The sequence below is a fragment of the Bacillus rossius genome, chromosome 5, assembly GCF_032445375.1.
Source record: "Bacillus rossius redtenbacheri isolate Brsri chromosome 5, Brsri_v3, whole genome shotgun sequence".
Lineage (NCBI taxonomy): Eukaryota > Metazoa > Arthropoda > Insecta > Phasmatodea > Bacillidae > Bacillus > Bacillus rossius.
In genome coordinates this window covers 31,876,979-31,900,278 of record NC_086333.1, presented here as the reverse complement: position 1 = coordinate 31,900,278, position 23,300 = coordinate 31,876,979, and positions in this window count along the sequence as shown.

Below are 23,300 nucleotides of genomic sequence, written 5' to 3'. Positions count from 1 at the left end.
ATTTCACTAGCAGCATAGTGCAGAACCTACAAAAGAGCTCCAGGGAAATCAAAAGTCATCGTAATGCTATTATCATAAAGAATATTCTAAGAACTCTAAAAAATATATTATATGAAATAAAAAGAAATATTTAGAAACATTTTTTCTGCTAGGAATAATAAAAAGTGATCTATAATTTTGGAGAACTAAATGTAATTATTGTATAATATTATTTTCTACATGTTTCAGAAATTCTTGAAAATTCCAGATGTTTTCAGAAGTACAAAAAGTTCTAAAATGTTCCTTAAGTTTATATTATTTTCTGAAAATTTTTAGAATGTTTCAGGTCACCATTATATTCTAAAATAGATTTAAAATTAAAAATTATCTTCGTTTCTAGGCTGTGCTACGGAGGTATTTTTTAAAACTCAATATCTGTAAAGGCAAGCTATCGTTTAAAAACTAAATAAATTTTTGTAATAAATATATATATATTTTTGGAAAACCTATATTTAGAAAGTTTTTATTTTAATCTTAAGCATTAATTTCAAAAATATTTTCTCCCTGTTTTTTATACTATAAATCTGAAAAGAAAGCCATAAAGTTTATTTTATTGCTACAAATTTTAAAGATAGTATGAAACTTTAATCAGGAAAAAAATAAATAATATGGTTAAAAAATTTATTTAAATCGTTATAAATAAAAAATGTTTTTTTTTTCACAAATTTTTTTAACGTCCTGTGTTAATAAACTGTATCTTAAATACACTAATAATGCTATCTAAATATTATCCAAGGATGTACGTAAATTTACAGCCGTCTTCGTAATTTAACAGGTGTTGGATTCACATATTTTAAACAAAATTAAAAAAATATATATTATCTTATTATATTAATAAAACATTCAAAAACTTTTTGAGTAATTAACAAAAACTTTTTTCCCTTCAGCGTTTGTATTTACCTTGCTTACACAGAACTCAAAGGCGGGACACGTAGTAGTTTATGTGAGATCCAGTTTTCAAATATTACGAAAAAATCTTCGTTTATTTGAGGTTAGTTCTTCGTTGAAAATTCTGTAAATTTAATGTTATTTATAACAGTGTTTTTGGCAGTCAAAAAAACTTAGATGCTTAGATGAGCACCTGCTCTTCGTAATTGTGATTCTATTGTGCCGTTGTGCACTTGTTGTGTGGGCATGCGCCCATTATTGCTTATATATGTTGTTTAATTAAATGCAAACTGGGAGGCTACTTTTTTTATATCTTTTTTTTAATACCTAATTGTTTTTAACTTTTTGATTATTTGAAGAATAATGAAATTATTATTATTTTAAGTATCAATTTGTAAGAAATAATTGTTGTTGTATAAAAATCTTTTTTTGTTAAAATATATTTATGTCTTTGTTAAGCTTTGTGGATTTAAAAGAAAAACATATGGACTTTAAAAGACTTTAAAAGACTTTAAACATCATAAATTCCTTTTTCCTTTTGTTTATATTAATATTGTGGTTAAGATTAATTATTGAGTTATTGCACTTAATGCAGGAAAGTGTAACTTTTTAAGTTTCTCATCTCTACGTATTGTCATATCTATGGTCATCTTCATATTGGAAAGGAAAAGGTAGTACCTTCCTTTCTGTTTTTGTCAGCCATAATGTAGACTTCAAAAATTTTTGTGCTCGTCACGTATCCATCGACATCCATGTCGAAAGTTGTGTATTTACTACCGCATTAGGTGAGTTTTACCGCCCCGGGAATCATTGTTTTATAATTATTTATGGGATAGTTTAATTTTTTGTTGTTACAAAACTTGTTTAGCGGTCCGGGTGTTGGCGACCTCTCGCTGCCCCATGCCTGAGGTGTGATCCATAAGCTTCGCCCATAACATCTGGGCACCCCAGGGCTTGTCCCGTGGTTCTACGGCGATGGGAGCCGCCAACAAATATCCCAGGAAAGTTTTCGACGACTAAATCCTAAGCATGCAGCATGGGTAGTTAACCTGTTTCGGCCACGCGTATCTTGCAATTTCATCGAATATTTCATCAAACTTCCCCTTTGGCATCGTAATCTACATTTAATTCCTGAGCAATATTTTAATTCTATCTGTATCTTAAATTTACGTTAATTATTTTGAAAATGTAACTAAGTAATCATATTTTTTGAAAATGTAACTAAGTAATAATTATTTTGAAGACGTAACTAAGTAAATAATTTTTTTTGGGGCCCCATTTTGTTTTGACTGTACGAATACTCAATTAATACTCTTTATTGTGTTTTAAATAAATATGTTTTGTTATGGCTGACCCGATATCTGTGTATTTTATGTTGCATTTACCTAACCTTTTTATTTAATTTCTTATCTATATAAATTCTTAACAGGTTATCAACTTTTGTTCGGTAGTTTTCCCAGTCGGCATATTTCCTCTCTTCTCGTTATTTTAATACAACAAAGCAATGCCATTCAACCTAAGATCCCGGAGTCTTCCGTCGTGATTTACCTTGGTGAGGTTAAGCAAACCGAAACAAGAGTAAATTACCGGCAGACTATTCTCTGCCTAATCCAGCAATCATATTGTGTTCTTGGTCTGTGATGTCTCACTACGCATCCGGCAGCCCCATTGTATGTGTTATAATTGTTTGCAAGCGAAGCATCGCAGGCGATGTGGCTGTTCTTTGGAACTCTGTTCCTCTCCTTGGCTCAATCCGATAATCACATATGTATCTTCTTGCTGCGATATCTTTTTTCTCATCGGGCAGTCCCACTTGGCGGACGACGTAGAGCGAGTGATCTCCTGCCTTTTGAATATGTAAACCCAGAGCACTACTCAACATCTTCTTCAATGTTCTCATGTTTTTCAATAGTGGTGGTACAGAATCTCCCTCATGGTATGGTTATAATGCAATAGTCGTCGTTCTTATGCTTGTGAGTCTTGAAGCACTGCACATCAATTCATTTTCTGTACCACGAACCAGTGCTTCAGAGATCTTCTTGTACCAGGCTTAACAAAGAGTTATTTGTTCTTAAATATTCCTTAATCAATTATGGAATTCGTTGTAGCAAACTATTGACAGAACTCTGCAGGAGCTTCATGCTAAGCAAGGTGCGCAGACATCTCAATTTCAGATTACAATTTAAATGATCACTGTTGGCATTAATTCAAAACTATAGTGTGTAATATTTACCCATGTGTAAGTAGCCAAACCTAATCAAATATAACTAAATTTTCATTTTGGTTTAAAACAGGTATGATCTAAGGCAGCTCGAGTCGTAGTTATTGCAAAGCTAAGACAAACGCTGGGGCTTTCTCTTAATCACTTTAATCATTTACTTCTTCAGCTACCTCGAATTGTCACCTTCATACTGCTCAGGAAGACCAGCTATTAAAGGTGGTTTGTGCCTCGAGTGACCATGGTGAGAGATTTCTATCTTATCTTCCCCAGATGTCATCCTTCGTTTCACTGCAGATTTGACGTCCTAAATCATTCCACAGCACTCCTAGCTTACAGCTTTTACATTGACGTTTGGTTACTTCAACCAGCTTAAATATCCGGAAACTCAACATACACTTAAAACCATCTACAATTCCTAAAGTTAATTTTATTCGCATAAATAAAAAACACTTATTTCAAGATTAAAAATAAAAGGGAGTTTGTGAGTCCGTTGGTCTTTAACTTTAGAGAATTCCGAAACCAGCGCATTTATTCTTCAGAGGATATCCATGAACAATTATAATTACTTTTTCTAATAAGATTATTTTATCTTGTTTTAACTATTAGAATTTTTGACCATATATATATTTATACATTATCAGTCTTCTATCATCATTAACTACGATCTATAATCTAGTATTAGCATTTTAAAGGCGTAAATGAATTTGTGTATTAATTTTTATAGTCAAGTTACCCGAATACTAATTTTTTTTTATTTTTTCAATTATAAACTTAGTATAAGTTTAATGGTTCTGGTTCAAAGAACGAGGAGCCGCTGTGTCATCTGTCATCGTGGCAGCCATATTAAATTATGACATCACATTGCACTTTCCGTTTAGGTAGCCATTTTGAGTTTTGTCATAGACCTTGACCTTTAAAATGGGCATTTGGCGTTGACCTTTGACTTTACCTTTCGACGTTTTAACTCAGTCGTCATCATTGTTTCCACAATCTTGAATTCAGCCATATTTACAATGAGTGCCCCAGTACCCATAATTTGCATGTTTGGTTACGGTAAAACCTTCAGCCATTTTGAGTTCTGACGTCATGTCCGCCATCTTGTTTATTCTATTTTTGGAGGCCACCATCTTGGATTACGACATCCTTGTTTCTGCTGTTTGTTCTTAGAGCGCGCTAATATCGTTCTGTAGCATGCAAATAAGGTCTATGTTCCATTACGTACCAATGTGGTTATGATCCTTATTAACATAAATCATATATTTTTATACAAAATACACTGGAAGTGAGGTGATTCGAATCATCACAGCTGGGATCTCTTGGTTGCAAAACATACGCCTTTGACCACACGGCCATAAAAACATTTCCAGGCTGAGAATTAAATAAGGTATAAAAATTCTTTTAAAAAAATTGCAATTTTCTTTTTATTTGAAGAAATATTAGCATTTTCTGCTAGAGAGTACTTCCGCCATATTGTTTTTAAAACCTAATAGGTACTAGAAGTATTATTACCATGAGTCTGGCCACTGAATATACATGCCTGACCACCAACTGACATTCGTGGACGAAAATTGGCTGTCCATGGCAACTGACTTTACTTGCCTGGTTAATCAACTATCGAGTGGAACCTCCCTGAAAACACATGCCAATGTATGCAAAAGACTTGCTTTGGACTCAAATAGGACAGTATAAATCGATAAACGCTAGTAATTAGCCTCAAAGTAGGCACCCGGACTTCACCTTTAGAGTTTTCCGTATGTCGTCTCAAACTACTATACAAGTAAACCAAACGTGGCTCTTATCACTGCAAAGATTTATACGAGAAGGGTTCTTTGTACATTTTCTCCTTTCGCGTCTTCGTGCATCATGGGAAAATGTGAAACGACATATCGCAGTAGCCTCAATTATTTTGATGTCTAGTCGATAAAGACGAACCTTTCAGAGCTGAACCAGATAATGATGTTACTACCGCACTACCAATTCCCAGTGTACTCTTATGCACATCTATTCATCGCTCTTGGAGCTCTGTCGTTCACTACCATCTTTGCATTTTTTAAAGTGTATTATCATATTATCTTTTCTGGCAAACTGCTAATAGTATTTTTCACAGCCAAACATTTTTTGGAGGAGAATTCTTAGCAAAAACTCACGTCTCGTGTATACAAGCATATCTGTTTTCAAGAAAAAAATATCCACAGTGGTGACACTGGTGCTCGGAAGATGTATATGCGTCTCCAGTAGCCATACGCCTCCAGTAGCCATCGTATACCGTTGTCGAAATAGTTGATGATGCAGACGACATAGTCGTTTATTCTGCACACGTTAAAATCTCCTATAGTGCTGTCGGAGACGATGGTACGATTTACATCATCTCCTCTGTCGACGTTAATCCTTCCATTGGGATCTACGTCGCCATCATCGTCGTAGCCATCAGGATCCCCAAAAACAATGGCAGACATTCCATCGAGTTCTGAAAAGTAGATGACGTCGTTGTAATAGGGGTTTGCACCGTCAATGGTAGGCCTTCCATTAGAGTCGACAATGGAACAGCAACTAAATTCCAGAAAACCTTCTGAAGTCAACCGATCCTCATTGCACCACTGAGTGTCCTGTCGTCTGAGCCACGCTTATATACTCACAGCGACTGGTAAAAGATATGAGTTAATGCATAGCCAATTCAATTCGTTTATTTGAATGTTATATTTTAATTGTCAATAAATTTTAACTAACCAATCAGTTTCGAATACGGATAAATGGTTACTAGGTTACAATTATACAAGTCTACAAGGCTAAAAAGCTACATGTCTACATGGTTACACGGCTACAACAACCATTAGAAAAAATCATTTGTATATCAAGGTGATTTTTGCATGTTTTACGCTTACTATAGGGTTAAGGATCTCTATAAAATGCTATACTCATACAAAACACCAAGCGGTTCTAAACCATTAAATATTCATTACAAACTACAGATTTGACTATGCACATTTAACGAAAAGGACACACATTTGCACAAATATTTAACTCAGTAAGATACGCTCCCCACGATAGGATACTATAAAATCAGTAGGATACGATCCCATCAGTAGAATACGAAAAAAACTACACACATTTAACGAAAACGATGTACATTCGACGAACATTCAACTTAGTAGCATACGACCACGTATGTAGGATATGTTCGCTTGCAGGTTACAGTAGAATACGTTCCCATCAACTCACCAGTAGAATATCAGTCGAGTAAAAAGCAGTGTTGTGATGCAGCCAATGCCAAAACTTACTGACGTTGACGGATACAAAGTAGGATTAATCAGACTAGGCAGGCAGGAAATGTGACGACTGTCAAAACCTCACAATAAATATCAGTTCAATATCTGTCAAAAAAATTCTGACTGTATTTTTCTACATTTTTCTACGCGTGTTAGTATAGTCTGTCTCAACCTATTTTTTGTTGGTCCTTGTCCTAGAACAGTAGTTCCCGAACACTCTTTTACGCGCCGCGTCAATAACCTAATCTCGGGTGTCTCTCTATCTCTCCTGCCACGAAGCTTACCTATCTAGCCAAACAGTCGTGCTCTACCTCGATACAGAAGTCATCGCCAACACCTAGTCACTGGTATCACCAAAAGGAAAGACTCCTCAAAGATGTTATTACCGATGGGGATTCATACTCTGCGGGAGTGGCTGCGAAATGATAGCCTGTCTTTCCAATTGTGCCATTAACCAAGAAGAACTACAGTTCTTCTGACGACGGAGAGCTGCCGAAGTATGGTTCCATTGAGATTCTCTCCAGGCCAGGAGCGGCCAGATGTATCCAGGTGTGCGCTCTATGCGACGGCCCATCGCGACGGGCGGCGGTGGGATGATGAGCGGGTGTACCGATGCAGGGTCTACCACTGAGTGTGCACTGTTGTAAAGACAGCCGGCGTCGGGCACGGTGTGCACTGCGATAAGAAAAAAAAGCATCCGGTCACTGAGGGTAAAACTGTTGTGTCGCGCCACCCACGTGCCAAGTAGACCGGCCATCTCCGAAAGAACATTTTTCCTTTATAATATTGATACTCTTACGATAACTTCATGCCCTTTTATCATTCCTAAAACTTATTAACGACACCAAAAATAAAATTAATTGATATATATATTTTTTAAACAATTTTTAATTTATGTTTAAAAGAAGTAAAAGCGTGAAAATCTTAAAAAATAAACTTACAATTGGTTTTAAGTTTTTGTGTCGAAATGACTTAAATATATTATACAATGAAAGCATATAATACAAAAAAAAGATTTTAGCTTTGTTCCAAAAATGAAAAATTATATACTCCAAATTTAACAATATTAGCTTTTTAAAGAGACATTTTTTTATAACTGCAAAAATGTGAAAAAAACTTTAAAATCCAGTTTAATTTAAGCACTTGATTTTTAAGAAAACCTAAGTTATGTCAGAATCTTTTAAGTAAATATCTTTAAATATGTGACACTCAGATCAAACTTTTTTAGCTGAAACTTTATGCATACAGCTAACTAATACTGAAATACAAAATAAACAAGTTTGTTCGTTGTAATACAAATTATTCATTGCATTATTTTGTATCTTATAATTCTCTAATGAATATTAAACTAGTTTATAACCCGAAACTTCACTCATGCCGATTTAAAGATAATGCAAATTTTACTTTTTAGATACATTTTTTTAGGCAATTCTGGACTGATTAAAATATTAAAATGATTTTTATTACAAGTGTAAACATATAGTTAAACTTTTAGTTAATGATATAATTTATTTACTTAAATACGATGAGTAGTTAATATATGTTTTTATAATAAAACCATTTTTATACATTTACTATTTCTAATGAGAATAAATTCTGGAAATCTCAAATGTAGTTGATATATTATGTATGTTAATTAATTTTACTGAATACTTAATAAAACTACTGGATTATTTTGATTATGTGGAGCTGAAAATTTAACAAATCTGAATTATTGTTCTCCACTTTCACAGTCAAATTACAAAAATGTAATGAAAACACCTTACTCAAACTATTATGTAAGTAATACTTTCTCATTTCTTACTTCACTCTAGTTTTACTTCAGAAATTTAATTTCCTATTATAAACCCCAAACTACCGATTTTTCACAACCTTTCCGATAGATTTCCTATAGATGGTAAAAGCATACCTTTCGTAACTAATAATGTAAATTATTTATCCCAAGTTTCTTACCTCCGACTTGATTTGTTTCGAATATGTGTTTTATTACTATCAAAAATTACTTTGCACTTTTTACCCCCTTTGCTGTGGAGTTTTTTAAATAGAAAAGAACACGCTACGATATTCAAATGTAAATTATTCATGTTTATTTTCTTGACTTTTGAAAAAATTTATTTGGAGATTATTTCTTTTTAGTGTAAAACTTACCTTAGTTTCACCCTCTTGCAGTCAAATACCAATAATTTATAAAACCATGCAAGGTAACATACTATGTACATTATTCGTGCTTAGTTTCTTACCATCCACTAGATTTTTTTTAGAGACACGATTGTGTAGAATAAAACAAAATCGATCCACTTTTTACCGCACTAACACTTAAACAATATAATTATATGTACTTTTAATTGCATGCTGTTCATTCTTAGTTTATAATATTTAGTTATCGTCGTTTTTAACACGCATTTTATTTCTTGGAACAAAACCTACCCCATTTACAATTTTTTGCAGAATAATAAAAAATATGTCTTATTGTGTTTGTGTGCCTACCGAATACAGCACGTTCTTCATTATTGCCATCGGTGATATGATTATTTAAAATAAAACAAATCGTATCTTTACAACCCCTTAAGGGACCAATTTCGTAAAAGGGGGAAAATATAATACGTTACTCAATATGCATGATGTTCATTCTTAGATTCTTAACTCTTAACTATAGTAGAATCGGAAGTAGGCATTTTTAACACGCTTTAATTATTAGCTTCAACTGTATGTGTGTGTGTGTGTTTGTATGTAATGGAAACTTAGAACTCGATTTTTACCCACTTTAAAAAGTCAGATTAATTCAAAATTTTGCACACTTATCAAGGACTAATGAAAATATAGTATTTTAAAAAGGTTTTCCCAATATCCTTACCAAAATCTTCAAGATAAGCGATTTTTTTACATCCGATACCCGGTAGTGTCTTTGTGCCGTAATACAATTTTTCCATTTAATTTTCACCCACTTTACAACGTCAGATTGTGTTGAAATTTTGCATACGTATAAAGAATTCTGACAATAATATATTTTGATAACTTAAGACCTAAGTGTGAAGAGGGAATGGGGATCAGAGAGTGTAAAAATCACTGTTTAGAGCTATGGTTAATAACCAGGCTTTTTTGTGTATCCGTGAGGTCAAGGCATGGTAGAAATTTGCCCCAGGGTCGACAGTTACCCTGCCGGAGGGAGGGGGAGATGGTGTTTGTGATTAAAAACCCAAAATTAAAGTGTTTCCGAGGAAGGGTTATGGTGGAAAATGTGTCCGGAGTACGACCTTCTCTCCCTCGGAAAGGGGGGAAGTGTTTAATGCCCCTCAATTTCGAAAATTTCAAAAATGTATTATTTTTTATTTATATTTTTTCCGAGATAGGACTATGGTGGAAAATATACCCGGGGTTCGTTAATAGCAATATCGGTACTATATCTGAAATTGAAATTATCTGCCCACTCTTCCGGCGTGATCACCAATCCGTATTGATTTCGACACAGATGGTGTACATATAATTAAACCAATAGCCATTCAGTTTCCAGCGAAATACAGCTATGGTACTGCTGAAATGCGAATGCTGCCATCAATACTGAGTTGAGCATCTACAGTGCATAAAATGTAAGGTTGCACTGCAGATTATGCAGTTGTTTATTTGGGATCGCGTCTCTTTGCAGCCGGACGGACTTATGCAGCTCTTAGTCGCGTAAACTGGATGGTCTTCAAGTATAACAACTTGAGTGCTCTAAGATAACAAGAAAATTTCCGTGTCATATTAACGCATTAGCTGAAATGACTAGATTACGAGAACATTAATGACTAATTTTAAGTTGATTGTAACAAAGAAATACTTTAACCATTCATATTTAGTACTTTTAATTTGTTTCAATTACTTATATTTTTATTTAATTTGCGACTACATATAACAAAATAAACTTATAGTTTAAAAAACTAATAAAATCCCGCTTTTATCGTTGAATTAAATAAAAATTTTAATTTAATTTGTTGTCCAACAGCCAAATAATGCACCAAAACTCTGTATAACTAAAAGCATGGGGTGCTCTCTTCTCTCATTTTCGTAATCACTTTATCCTAAAAGTAATGATAGAAAAATTAAGACAAATGATATCAAGCACCAGCTAGGCGTTGTTTCAGGGGGGAGGGGGGAACTCGGGACCCCCTGGAATTAAGAAGCCCCTCACTAATAAAGGGTATGGGCTACCTGCACTTGCAAAAGGGTGATTATGAAACGTGTTTGATGTCAAAACTAGCCTTATGGAAAACTTTCTGAAAATTTTAAAGTTTTCTTCTTATTGCATGCATGTAGGCCAAAATATAGGCAGGGAACAGCATACTGGCCTCGCATTCAGATATGAAGCTTCGGTTAACCCCACGTGCAAAATTCTCGGGACACCTCGCTCCCCCCCTGTAAATTACCGTGTGCCCAAATTGCGAATCCTACATATTTGCGCCCTTGACGCAACCCATTACTAATTTTAAAGTAATTATTGTTATAATATTTCATATATTCATTTTTGTAAATTTTTTGCATTGACTATATCATAAAATTAGTGGTAGAAAATATATTACAATTCATATTGTTATTAGGCATAGAAAATGTAAGACTAACAATATTAAACACCCTCCTTTTTTAGTTATATAGGGTTTTGGTGCATTAATTGGCTGTTGGACAAAAAAATTGATTTTAAAATTGATTTTTTAGTTTTAAGTTCATTCATTGATAAAAGCAGGATTTTATTAGTTTTTCTTTAAAAATATAATTGTATTATTCTTAAAATAAAATATAACCATTTTGCTTCCCAATGGTTGGAATTTCCCTGTATGTTTTAAATATAGTTGACATCTATATTTATATAAAAGAAAGTCGTGTTAGTTACACTATTTATAACTCAAGAACGGCTGAACCGAATTTGCTGAAAATTGGTAGGGAGGTAGCTTAGAACCAGGAGACGGACAAAGGATACTTTTTATCCTGTTCCCGGGGGAAAAAATAAATAATAGTTAAAAAAAACTAAAAAACGCGCTTTATATAGAAAACCAAACTAAAAAATAGAAAATCAAAAAAGAAATACATTTTTCACAATAATCATAACCCACTCTCACTTTTCATTTAATTAAATGTCACTTTCCATTGAATTTAGTGTCACAATATTTAGTAGACATTGTTTATATCGCGCCAAAGACAAACTGAAAGAAAAGAGTTCGCACATGAGCGAAATGGTTTTCTTTACAATGTGCGATCTCTTTTCTTTCAGTTTGTCTTGGGCGCGATATAAACAAAGCCTACTGAATATTTTGAAATTATATAAATTGACGAAAATCTTATTTTGCAAATTTTATCTATATATATAAAACAAAGTCGGGTTAGTTACACAATTTATAACTCAAGAACGGCTGGACTGATTTTAATGATCTCTGATTTCTTGGATTCGTCTCCGCCCCGATTAGCAGAATAACTATTAAAATGTTGATAAAATTCACACAAAAAAAATTTAAAAAAATTAGGTTTGTAACTCCGCCATATTCCGCAATTGACAACTCATGTCACGCATTTTGGCCATAGACATACACAGTTACAGACGTACAAACTGTGAGTGTTATTTGTCTATGTCCGCCAAGCAAAAGCCGCGAAGCTGTTCTAACGAATCAAGTAGAGAGAGTAAGAAAAACTGAAGCTCTGAACCTTTTGTCGTCGCCATGTTTGGGACAATTGTTTTTACCCATTTTGTGATTTATTGTTTACTTTTATCATTAAAATTAATTAAATTTAATCACCCAATCGCATTGACACTACAGCACTACCACATAAAAAAAACAGATTGACAACACCTGGGACGAATGCACAATGGCACACAAAGCGCATTGGAAGCACTTGACCGAACATTGAAAGATCTGCGCAATGGCTCGAGATGTTTTTGAGGCACAATGTTTTTACTGTCTGGAGATTTGCGCCAAACACTGCCAGTGATTCCAAGATCGACTGTTGCCGATGAAATAAACGTTTGCCTCAAATCACTGGCACTTTGTGAAGAAACTTCAGCTGGCAACAAACATGAGAGTGGCATTTCTGAACATCCATCTGCTGAAGAGTTCTCCAAGAAATTGCTGACTATCGGTAATGACCGTGTTCCTGTCAACGAATCACGCGGATTGATTTTATTTCCTCCGAATTTTTGTGTTTTCGTCTCATCGAAAGACGAGCTCATCAATAAAGTATTCTCGAACATTATTGCTAAACACAAAAATAAAAAATGGTTGAGTGAGCTAGCAATTTTGGTGGCTAAGAACAAATATGCGGATGAATTAAACTTCATAATTCAAAATCAAATCGTTGGTACTCTGCATTCATTCAAATCTATTGATTGTGCAACTATAACGAAAACGAAGCCATCAACTTAACTATCCAACTGAATTTTTAAACTGCTTGGATGTGCCTGGCTTACCACCGCACAATTTATAACTGAAGGTTAGCTCGGTAGTCATCATGCTTCGAAATCTAAACCAACCAAAACTATGCAATGGAACGCGTTTAGTAATAAGAAAACTGATGATCAAACTGATTCACGCCATGATACTCAAAGAAACATTCAAAGGTGAGGAAGTTCTCATTCCGAATATTCCGATGATTCCAACCGATATGCCCTTTGAGTTTAAACGATTTCAATTTCCGATTCGTCTTGCATTCGCCATGACGATTAACAAATCACAAGGCCAATCCTTAAGTGTTTGTGGTCTGAATCTAGAAAATGGTTTTTTTTCTTATGGTCTATTTTACGTGGCATGTTCACCTGTCGGCAAACCATCCGCTTTATTTGTTCTTGCGCCTGATAACAAAACTAAAAAATTTCGTATATAACAAGGTGCTTCACTGAAGAGAATCAACCCGAGTGCAACCCATGCAGCAAAATACATAGCTCCAATAAAGCAAATGTCTTGCTGACACGCCCTTGAAATATTTGATTTTTGTACTTTTATTAAATTTTGAGTATTCATTTTATTATGTTAATAAAATCCTAAATTAGGTTTAGCTAAAAGTTATCACGACATTCATTGACTGTTAGGCGGTACGAAGTTCACCGGGTCAGCTAGTTATTAATAATTTTATTATTGATAGCCATTTTGTTTTTCGTATGTTTGTTAAGCTCCAGAAATTCAACTGTATCTCCTTAGTACATAATAATTTTGTAATTATATATAGTATTTAGTTTAGTTTAGACAAACACATTACTACTAATAAATGGTTTCATTAAAAACCGTCAATTTGATTTCCATTAATGTCGGTGAAATCCGTAAAACGAGCAACCATAGCAAAATAACCTGGAGAGTTTTAACGAAAAGCTTGGGTTTAAAAGACTTATAAGACATTAAATGTCACATCGTGTTGTTCTCTCAATTCTATAATTTCATCCAATGTACTAAGATATTACCTCGTATTTTTTTTTAATTTACAGTAAATACTGTAAATAAAGTTTGTAATAGAGTCATTGGTTAACTTTTTATCGTTCTTAAAATAGCATATAAGTAAAAATTGTGTTGTGGGTAATGGTGCATTCTTATATACTATTTCTGAGTGTTTGTTAATGGTAGACCAAAGGTTTTCTTAGCTTATACATTATTCAAATTGATCACAAATGGATTTCTATTTTAAATTATTATTCTGTTGTTTTGTAGTTAAATAGAGCAAGGCCCATTAAAAGATTTTTTTATAAATGTTGATGTGCCAGAAAACATTACTTAAGTATTCACTTTAATAGAAGCATAAAAATAAATAATAGCCTTAAAATTTACCTCATGTCTTATTCCGAAAGTACAAATAGTGAAAGTAAAAATTGAAAGGTAGAATAATTTTTATTTTTAGTGTGCTCTCATAAATTAATTTAAGCTGACTTAATGCATAGACATCATTTTCAAGGTTATCACATCTTTAAACTACTATCTGACCATAAACACTGTACTATGTTGAGCAGAAGGAATCACCTCTCTCCTCGCTCGGCTCAGCGGAACGCAGATCTTGTTACACGTGCTCCAGGCACGTAAGCCGTTACAGCTCAGTTTTATGGCCGCCCCAACCGAGAAAATCGTCCGTCCCCTGCGATATTGGGAGACGCTATGGCGGCACCTCGGTGCAAAGACCAGGAGGTTCGCTGTGCGAAACTAAGAGCACATCAAACCTCCTTAAAAATGTATTTTGTATTTATTCTGGTAGGAAATACATTATTTATGTCTCCGTAAAACGTTATTTACATTAATTACAGTACTGAAATCACTAAAAATAAAAATAAAAATTATTAATTATACACAATAAGAACTTATGGAATTTTAAACTAAATAAATTTCAATATTTTACAATTTTTTAAATAACAAGTTTTGATAGTTTTGAATACTATCCTGAAATATTATTAAAACTAATGTCAAGAATTTACTTAAAATGTTATATTAATGTTGCAAAGTTTTTCCACTTATAATAAATAAAATACATTAATTATTTCCATAAATTCAAAAACAAAAACAAATGTAAGACAAAAATATTTAACGGAAAGTAATTACCCGATACTGACACACTTGTTTAAATACACCAGGAATTGTGGCCAGGCGTAAGGCAAACGCTAGTATCCACAAAACCAAATCATGATGTGTTTTGACCAGTAACTCATTTTCAGCGGATTTCACGCTACATGCACACGAAAAATTACCAGAAACGTCATTTCCGGTGGTCTGTCAGACTATGGCACGAAATTTCCGGGGCCGAAAATACGAGAATGAACGCATCTGTAAAGGAATTAAAAAATAGGTTTGGAACGTTTGCGGTAACACTCTCCAATTGCATGCGTGCATCTTAATTAAAAGTAAACGTAAAATCTTCTAAACTTCTGGTTATTTAATTGTGTAAAATTTCACACAGTGACTGACAGGTCTGCTTAAAGCACGAGTCTCCTAAACATGTAACATACAAATAAGCTACGTGAATTCTGATACAACACATCGCATACAATTATTTAAAAATACTTTTAACTTGGTGTGTTAAAATAAATGTTTTTTTAAACAGCTAAAAATTTTCATCAGTTATCTTACTAAACATACGTAAAAAAATGCAACTTTAATTTTTGGCATTATTTTATTGTTTATTTAAAATATTACTTTGTGCTTAAGATCATTAACTGTTATAAACTTATTTCTTAAACGCTTTTAACGGATCTCGGTTTTAAGTGTGGAGAGGCTGACAAGATTCTACAACTGCCTGGCATTACACATGCACCCAGACCGCGCGTCTTGGGTCGAGGATTGAGACACGGCGTCACTCAACATCTGGAGATGCTGCAATGTTCGTGAAGGCGACTGCACGTTGCACCTATTGCTCTACATACGTGTTCAGCCAGTTTCGAACAAAACAGCACCACTTTGGCAGAGTATGTACAGTAGATTATCTTTATGTAAAGCAAACTGCAGGCAATTTAAAAATATTTAACAGCACGTTTTTTTTTAAATACACATGATAAAAAAATGCTTGAATTTGCACTGAAAGCAAATCGTCGAACAAGTGGCTACACCACAATCCCGGGACCACATGGTAGTTAAAACATGACCCCCAAACATCAAGGTCGATTGTTTGCAGAACAAACACAGAGGGAAATGCAGTGGGTATAATTCCATCAGGCTCACCTCAAACACGTATGATCCATTGGCGTGATTACCGCCGAACTACGTAGCGTAGTCGGATGCACACTGGCTATCATTTGTCACTAATTCGTCGAAGTCAATGAAATTGTCACACGAACTTGTTAAACTATAAGAAACAACGATTAAATTAATGGGGGATGTATGGCTTGCTTCTGATGAAAATCACGGGACAACCAAACATTTAATATAAAAAAAAGAAAAACTAAGTAAAATTGCCACGGTGGATAGCCAATCCCGTGGCAAGACGTCGCACGTCAGTGGAGGAGTGTGCGAAGTGCGTTGGGCCCCGACGACAAAACGCTAACTTGCGGTCCTGGGTTCGAAAGCTTGTCGTGCGAGTTGCCTACCAGCGAGGAGTCCTTTTTTATTTAGCTCTTGAGTTTATCAATTACATACTTTACAATTGTTTACCAATATCCCTTTATATAAATTTTGTGTTCTTCCTTAAAACGTATGTGTGTCCCTATCGTCTGGTCTAATCTTTTCCCGTTTGTACTGAAACTGATGAGACCCTTAGTAAAATTAAAATAGTTGAAGCGCATTATATGATAAATAAAATTTTCACCTGAGACATTACTTGCATCAAAACTTTTTAAGGGAACTTATTTATACAAACTCACCTCTTGCCTATCATTTTGTTTACATTTTAGCACTGGCAGTCATAAATGTTTTATGAATCGACAATATGAAGAATTTTGGCAGAAACTGCATGGAAGGTCCTTGGCAGAAATTAAAAACGACACAAGAATCATTTAGCATTTCACATTATTATGCAGATAAAAGAATACTTAAAAAAATTGTAAGTAGGCTCAGCTCTTGATATTTAGAATATAAACATGTTAAGCACGCGGGTATAATATTTGTAAATTAATGTGTTAATAAAAAAATTTTAATTAGTAATTTAAAAATAATGATTAGTATTTAAGTATTGTATCAATTGATTTTATTCACACAACAAATGTTTAAAAATGTTCTGTGTTTTTTTTTTTTTCAAATATTTAAAGCAATTATGTTCGCGACGGATAGAAAGTACGGGGAGTTAAAGGTTTAGAAGTATTTTTTTTAAGTAAAATAAAGAACTTAGAGCACAAATTATATTTTTTTAAAGTGTTTTGCACAGACATTCCGTATCTTCTTGCAAAAAAAAAAACAATTACGTTTACGGGGGAAAAAAAACAGTAGTGAGGGGGATGGTGCCTTAGAATGCCGCGAAGCTGACTTATCTTGACCGAGTTATAATCTTTGGCGAGGACTTAATACCTGACGCCCCATGAATAAAGTTACAGGCGAGTTCCGGCGCGGCTCGGGCCGCAAGTTGCGGGCGAAGCGCACCTCCGGAAAGGTTTCTGCGCTGGGCTTCCCTCGGCAGGTTGGCCGGGGGAGGGGAGGGCCAAAGAGAAGTTCCGTGTCTCGCCGCGGCAGGAAGGACGGGGCGAGGGGGAAGTTTTTCTAAACCCGCAACTCACCATCATCCCGGAGGAGGGCGGAAGTCCGCCCAGGAATCCGCTAAAGATCCTGTTCCTCCTGCCTTATCTGAAGACGTCGCACTTTCCCCCGGCTGCGCGAGACAATGCAGGGAGGCAGACCCGTCTCAGCACAGGCAGCAGTGGTACATGTCGTGACGAACTGGAACACCAGCAGTCAGAAACTTTCTCACTTGTCAACTATCTGACATATTATATTTAAGAATCCACTTTTTTCAATATTGTTTACAGTACTTCTATGGAATTTTTTTTCTTTTTAAAGAAAACATAAGAAATAATCAAGTATGTTTCAACCATGCTAAAAGTTATCACAACTTTTTTTTTTAAAAAATAAGTTAAATATATGAACTAACTTAATTTTGTTATTATTTCTTTAAAATTGAACATGCTCTTCTGTGCATGCCAAAAAAAAATTTATATTAAAAAATTCTTAATCAGACAAAGCGAAACAACACCGGTGAATATTTTTTTTTACTTTAAAACGTCAGAAACTATCATACTGCTCTTAAAATTTGTGGCTGTATTATCAAGACAATGAAAGAGGGGCATAAAATAGTAATTGAAAAATAATAATTTTACAAGAAGTATCTGAAATGACATTTAAGTTCAAAACAAAATTTAATGTCATTACCACGATTACAGGTCTTTATGATCCTAATCCTTAATTTATAAAGAAATTGAATTTTACACAAGACAGGTTTTTAATGCTAGTATTGTAAGTGTTCATTTTCTACTTAACAACTTACAAAATTATTGTAAAATTATTTTTTTAGTTTTGTAAGACAATTTTACTTAATTTTGTCTTACAAAACTTACGTACTAATAAGGTGAAATAACGCCATTTTTTTTAAATCATACTAAACATAGATTTTTATGAAACACAATTATATTAAATGTTTGTTGACATGTTTTACATTTTTAGTATTGTCATAAACATAAGGTAACTAGCAACTTAAAATTTCTCATGTATACATATTCATTTAATTTATTATATTTTTTTACGAAAAATATGTGTCTTATTCATTTCCAAACAGATAAACATGAATTATAAATAAAAAATTGATATGATATTATATTTATAACAATAATTTTCTTTACTGTGTTTACTCTTAAAAACGCATTCAAAAAGTGTATCAAAATACATATATCGTACATACATATATCCATCACGATTTTAAAAGTTGAGATTAGAAATTACTTATTTCAATTTAAAGTGAGAGGAAATAAATACACTTATATCAGAAGAGAGACTTACAAAAGGTTTGCAGTTTGCAAACTATCTATAATTTTTTGATCAAGAGTAATTATTCTACTATAAAGAGGTTTATGCATGATTTCAAATTTCTCTTGAATGTATATTTAAAAGTGTTAAAATTGTCATTGCACTGATTATTGAGAATGAAATTTTAACATTATTTTCAGAGCCAATTTATCTCTTTAAATATTAACTACCAGTATAGAGTTTAGTCATATTTTTTCCTTTCAGAGAAAATTTAATTTTTTACTTATGTGAGAGGACAAAAGCATTATTTAAAAATATATATATATGTAATGAAATAATTATATCTATTTTTTGCTTAATCATTTCATTGAAGTCAACTCTTGGTTTATCGAGTTAACTATTTTTAAAAACCATAATGTAAGTTATTATAAGCAGTAATATGCACATTTACGATTTAAAGAAAAAAATTAGTTATTTTTATTGTTAATTTTTACATTAAATGTAATTCATCATCATCAATTGCTTCAAACCTGTGACCGGGTCAGTATATGTTAATATACATATTTAATTAAAGTATCTACACAATGTGCAGTTATTTTCTCTGCATATTTTCTTATCTCTCTGGCCGTATATTTAAAAGAGACAAAATTTCCGATGAAAGTACTGATAGAGTTAACAGGCGGAATTTTTATTTTTGTGAAAGACATACTGATATAATTATTTTTCTCATAGGCCTATACCGCTTAATATTTAGATAATAATATGGCTACATATGAAGTAATTAAAAAAAGAATGTCTTATCTGAGACCAGTATTTCCGCATTACAAAATAAAATTTTGCACGTAATTGTGTTATTTAACCATGCATATTTTTATTCATGATTAAAATACACTGGACTACGGGTGATAATGTTGTCAAATTAAAATCCATACTATACATCTACGCCAATGTTTCAAACCATGCTTCGCTTTTAGCTGTCTACATTTCTACTTCTGGTTGTCTTGGCGACTTCATAAATACATTAGAGAATGCATTGAAGGTATATAATACCACACGGTTAATGCCAGTTGGAGACATTCATATAAATATATGTGTTTACGATAAAAAATTCGTAAAAATATTTCAATATTCTTGGTAAACACGGCTTGACCTCTTCTTGATAAATAAATATACACGCATAACACTTTTATAACAAACATGAACAGAACATGCGTTTACAAAAATTAAAAAATTTAAATTACGTTTATGCTGCAGTGTCACACACTAATTCTTACTGCGGAACATTTTGCCATGTTATCAGCTACAATAATAATATATGTCAAAGGTCCCTTGCTACAAATACGGTAAGTACATATTTTGACAGAAAACTTTTATCCGATTTTCTTAAATCCCAGTCTAGGACTTGGGTATTAAATGAACAAAATTTTGACGGTAAAAAGATAATTTCGTCAGTTTGCTAGAAAATTATATTGATAAAGCTAGTTCGCTAAGAGTTAGTACACGTAAGACATATAAAACTTTAAAACCATGAGATACAATCGGGTTGGTGAAATCTATTATAAAAATATAAAAAATGAAACAACAATTAAATAAAATGTGCCAAAACAAGGGATCAGATGTTGTGTAATTATTTATAAACATTATTTATTTACGTTTCTGAACTATGTTTTGATTCTGCTCCTACTGTATTGATATGGCCACTAAAAACAAACACTCTTAGGTCACCATACTGTAGGCAGTTCAAACGATCGCTACGAGTAAATTGATGTGACCTTCTAAGGAAAAACAGAACTACCCTAAAATTATTGTTTTAGAAAATAATGACATTACTAACTTTCTTTGAATTTGTAATTTTGCTAAACCGTGAGTGTGGTATTAGCGTCGAGGCGCCTGTGCTCACGGGTCAGTCAGATTTTCAAACTAACGATTTTACGAATATAAAGTAAAAAGGTCGTGAAATATATATTTAAGTAGCGTCATGGCAATGCGACGTGCCGCATATTAAGGTAAAATTACTTTAAAGTAGTTAGAATACGTTTCACTATAGACAATGCGGCAGTGACAAAGGTCATAACTATAAAGATAAATATTTTCAGAACTCATACGTGCCACGATTGTTATTTTCACCGAAGCAAAGATGTAAGTAATCGCCATACCTATGCTACCATACTGCATTTGCGTGACCGATTTCACGTTCCTAAATTGTCTTTAAAACATTTAAAACGTGTTATTCTTAAGTGTATTGGCAAGTAGAAACTATTAATACATAATGACAACATTATATATAATAACATTCAAACTGAACATATTTTGAGATTATCAATCTGCATCTCAGATTTTCCGAGTGTAAACTTTTCTACTCTCCCCTAAACTATCTAGTCGGACCAAAATCATTTTATCTTCACAAATAAACATACTGTTGTGACGTTCAAGCTGAACTTATAATATTGCGTATTGATACAGACATTTAAATACTGAATAGCCCTACCTAAAACCAGTTAATTAACAAGTATGGAACTTTCACAGATAACTGCACGATTCTTCATTCAATATTTTATATTGATGTTTGAAGTTTGTTTCTTTTACTAAGCAAGCCCAACTATTAATTATTCATTGCAAAGAATGAGTTTCAGCATATATGTTTACACTCTTTTGTCCTTTTCGTGAGATATACAAACATAAATCAATTAAACAATTTATGTACATGATTTTTCATTTTTTTGTGTCAGATGTCTGTCCTAATAGCTTTGATATAGTGCTTCTCATTTATTTTGCCACACAACCAAACACTATTGTAGGATACATTTTTTTTATAAACAGCCAACACAAACAAGGCATTATAGAGAATACCAGTACCTACTTAAAGTTTTATGTGCTGACCTAAACTGTTGTGATAAGCAACGCTAGAGCATATATAAATAGGCGTCTAACGCGAATAAGCAAGTGATGCAGTAGCAGCAAAAAAACAACTATTTAAATGCAATTAAGACATAAATATTGTAACTAAAGAATAAGACGTATGTCTCTTACACTATTAACTAAAGAAAATTACTATAAAACAAAAATTGTTAAAGCAGAAAATTATTCAGAAAAATATGGAATGTCATTAAAAATTTTATTGGTTGATAAATTGAAACATTTGAAATTAAACCTATATCAAATTTTAAATCATGGTAAATGCCGTGTTGAAACCCAAAGAAGATGCAAAAATAAATATTTCACAAATAAAAAAATAGGTCTAGTAATACGTCCATAAATTATTCAATCAATACAAAAATTGGTCAAATGTCTTTATTTTTAGCTTATTAGAATCTGACATACAATCTTTTATTTTTGAAACGGAAAACTTCATAGCTTGAGGTCCTGATAAGATAAAAGTAAACATACTAATATAACACAAATATACATTTTGCAGAACTATAGCGCAATAGCAAATATAAACTTAAGTTTATGTAAATTTTCTGAACGATTAAAGCAAGTTATTGTTATTCCCTTTCATAAGGGAGTAGCTCTGCCTATTAAAATTTTAGAGAAATCCTGATATTAAAAAACATCTACAATTTTTAGAAAAATGTGATGAAAAACAACAAATGTCATAAAAAAAATACTGTCTTTAAATCAATATGGGATTAGAAAAGTACAAATGATTATTTATCAAAGTAACAAACTTTGTTCGCAAAGCCATTGAACAATAAATACGTATTTATGTCTCACATAATTTTTTATAGATCATTTGGATAAAGTAGGAATAAGAGTTTTGAAAAACGCTTGGCATAAAAAATATTTGGACTGTAGGTCTCAGAGAGCAAAATTTAATAATAATTTAGAAAACTCCCTTAATATAAATTAAGAGCTCCTACAAGGACGTATTCTTGGGCCACTTTTATTTCTTATATATATATATATATATATATATATATAAATGATTCATGTAACATCTACATAAAGGGGCAGATAGCTTATTTTGCAGATGAATCTGCAATTTAATTTTTTTTCTTAAAATTGGCCTCCTGAATTTTAAAAAGGTAATAACGAACTTAACAAAATAAAGACTTTTTAAATGATAGTTTTCTCTCTCAAAATATAAATTAAACCAAATATATAACATTCTCTGCGATTATTTGTGGTCAACCTATTGAATATTAAATTAAATTTCATGTATGTAATTAAATAAGTGTTAACTGCGAAAAATGTAGGATCATTGACTATAGGATATAAAATACTTAGGTATAGTGCTCGACTCATATTAAATGGAACCAACATGTTTCTTATATAACAAAGAATATTCGAGAAATGGTATATGAATATGTTGAACTTTATTATCTGTTGAAGGAATTAGAATGGTAAGCAATACTATTTTTCAGTCTGTTCTACAGTATTGCATTCCGACCTGAGGAGGCAAACTTCAATCAAACAACTAATTACAGTTCAAAAACTTAATCTACGTGTTATTTAAAAAATTCCATACATGCACATCCTAGGAACATTATAAACATTTAAGTGAATTTGATATTA